Below are 3,124 nucleotides of genomic sequence, written 5' to 3'. Positions count from 1 at the left end.
AAAAAAAACGTGTAACACCTATGAAGTTGGTGGATTCAAAAATTTCCTCGCTAAATACACGTAAACTATTACCTCGTAAATACCACGCAAAGTTTACGTCGTATTTACGAGGAAATAGTTTTTCCTCGTAAAATACTCGTAAAATTACATCCACTTTACGACGAAACAGTTTTGTCGTTACGTTACGAGGAAATAACGATGACTTTAGTTTTTCACGTAAATTCGTCGTAAACTTGACGCAAATTTACGAGGATTGTTTTTTCTCGTTAATTTTCCTCGCTAAGTTTGTGTTTTCTTGTAGTGCATGTTTTCTAGTTTCTTGTGTTTCCTTGATAAAAGCATATGAAGGTTTGAGAGATTGAGAATTACACGTTAGTTGTAGCAAAAAGAAAAGAAAAAAAAACAAAAAAGATAATTACACGTTAGCCCCATCCGAGAAGTTGAGACCTTCCAAACAATCCAAAAGTATCACTCAGAATCATAAAAGTCTCTAAACTCACTGAATCTCATTAAAAAATTTCCTATAGAAGCTTGAAAGTACAATAAGAAAAACAAAATTTTAATTACGTAATGGACGTGGTCAGTTTCGGAATCATAGAAGAAATCATTGTTCTCTTCTTCTGCATCGTCTGCTCCATCACCTTTGAAGTCACCTGCAGAAACATTGGCTGCTCTACTTAGCCATTGCTACGTTTGTTTTACAAATAAAAAACAGAGTATGTGCAAAAAGATTAATCTATCCCTACTCAAATTGTCTCTCAAGTCATTTCCGGAACTTTTATTGTTATCTTCTTGACGAAGGCTCCATTCTGATTTCAAGCCAGAATTTTTCCTGTGAGAATACTTCTCCCAACACAGAAATAATAAAGTTAAGACCTTCAAGGCCACTTTGGCACACCAGATACCACTCTTCTTCATAAAAAAGCAATTAAGCAATCCACTTTTTGTGTTGATTAGTTAACAAAAAGAAACTATATCATCAAAACTATTCAATATTCTTACTTTTTAGGTGAATCTATTAAGAAAATATTTTGTCATTAAGCACACTCAAATACCTAAAGATTAATTAGCATATTGATCGCAAGTCATTATCTGAGAGACAAACCTTATCACAGCCTGGAACCAGTTCATGTAGCAGCTTTATCCGTGTATTAATCTTCTCCCTTCTTGCCTATAATCGAACATTAGTAATGAATTAGAAATTAATCCACTGATTAAGATAAAAAAGGAAACGTTGAGCAAATATGTGAGATGCTATGTTACTCGTTCTGCTAAGCTATGGCTATCTGTTGCTTCACCACGGCGAGCTCTAACATGAACATATGAAAGCTTCTCGTTCTCTTCCAAGCTTTAGTTCTTCTTCTTCGTTGAGAAGTTAGCCTATAAATAATGTTAGGATATGTGTCAAGGATTCATCAATCACTGGCATCAAATGTCAACAAAACATAACTTGTGTCTCACCTTCTTGTCGAGTTATTTTCTCTTGCGAGACCGATTGTTCTTGCTAGTCAATGTTCCGTAACGGTGAAGCGGCGGTGGAGATATCTAAAACGATTCCGTAAATCAGTGAAATGGAGAAGATACACTGCTTGTGTAGGTGGAGGCTCAAGCAACGACGTGAAACCACCGGCGTTCTTGGGAGTTAGCATCGTTAGTTTCCAAAACTGCCGCCGCCGAGATGAAGCAATTGAAGACCTGTTGCATCCTGGAACGGCCTAACACCGCCGTTTCTAGCTCCGAATGCTGCGGTCAGATACATAAACTGTTACAACTCTGAACAACCACATGGGAACTTAGAATCTCACAGAAACCCTCGAAGGAGAGAGAGAAAACCATATTTTGAGATAATGGTATCTAAGAAGATTCACACACATTGTAGTTCGTGGCTCAGTAGTTAAGAACGTGTTTTAATGCGTTGGATCTGGAAATTGTCTCATTTCAATGGATGGAACGAAGGTGAAAAGACATGATCGAAACTCCAACAAACGGAATCATCATGCCGACCTCTGCATCTCAGACTCTCTAATTGCGGAAGATTGTGATGAACCCTAAATTAGTGATAAGGGGCTGGGTCCTTGTTGACATTATCAAGCACTGCCAACACACAACGAAGCCCACGTATCTCATGGAATGGAGTTAATGAAACGCATCGTTGAAGATGGTGGGACAGGTGTCGCACACAGAGGAGACTATTTGATGACGTGTCTTAACCAGGAGAGAGACCATGTGTACTTTATATTAATAGATTCTAATTTTAATTACACTAACAAAAAAACCAGGTTTGAAATTAAGGTAAACCAAATTTAATTCAACATTAATTTCGAATCTAGTTTACACAAACCCAGATTTCCGTCAACAAATCTGCTACGACATAAATTAAGTCTGCCACCACATAAATAAAAAAGTCTGCCAACAATTTTAAGTCGGATATGTAACTTTTCCATAAAAAAAATAAGTCGAACAAAAGAAAATAAGTCTGTACATAAAATATAAGTCGACTACAAAAATCTATCATTTATAACAAATCTGTTACTTCATTCGCAAGACATATCCCTAAATTTCGTTTTCAATTTAAATCGGACAATTAACTCTGCCGTGGAAAAAAATCTGACATTTTTTTTGACGTCAAAAAGCTTATATTACTCAAATTTGAGGTGGTCTGGGTAACCAAACCGGAATAGAACAACCAACAAAATGTAACTCCCTATGGAAAGATCTAGCAGTCTTAGCCAAAAAAATCAGCAATCTGATCGTGCGTCCGTGGAACGTGAGTGATGTTGAATTCCGGGAAGCATATCTGTAGCGTCTCTATCCTCTCCAATTCCGTCGAAAAGCTTGGCCACGCCTGAGGGTCCTTTACCATTGCAATTAGTTCCTTACAGTCTGTCCCAAAGCTCTGGCAAGTCGAATGTTGTAGCATATTCTCCATCGCCCACCGCAGTGCTTCTACTTCCGAGTGCAAGGCTGATTCGCGTCGGGGGAAGTTTCTTGTCCCCATAAGTTGAGTGTTCCCAGAACTATCCATCCATGCCCATCCGCTTCCACTAAAGTTAGCAGAAGATGTCCAAGATCCATCTAACAAGCAAATGTTTCCCAAGCTTACGACTTGGGGTTCCTCATTTAT

At 38.0% G+C, this 3,124-nt stretch overlaps 1 long non-coding RNA gene across 2 annotated transcripts; it reads right to left on the bottom strand.

Moving 5' to 3' along the window:
- Window positions 1–400: 400 nt before the first annotated feature.
- Window positions 401–2,087, bottom strand: LOC106305018. Of its 2 annotated transcripts, XR_001262899.1 has the most exons (6): window positions 1,873–2,072; window positions 1,462–1,743; window positions 1,264–1,380; window positions 1,106–1,171; window positions 747–843; window positions 401–653 (listed from the first exon to the last, which is right to left on the bottom strand). It is a non-coding gene; the product is annotated as an uncharacterized LOC106305018 (long non-coding RNA). The 2 variants fall into 2 exon arrangements; XR_001262898.1 differs by having other exon boundaries at window positions 1,462–2,087.
- Between the last annotated feature and the right edge of the window lie 1,037 nt (window positions 2,088–3,124).

The sequence above is a fragment of the Brassica oleracea genome, chromosome C7, assembly GCF_000695525.1.
Source record: "Brassica oleracea var. oleracea cultivar TO1000 chromosome C7, BOL, whole genome shotgun sequence".
In the NCBI taxonomy this organism is placed as follows: Eukaryota; Viridiplantae; Streptophyta; class Magnoliopsida; order Brassicales; family Brassicaceae; genus Brassica; species Brassica oleracea.
This window is presented reverse-complemented; position numbering and strand designations above follow the sequence as displayed.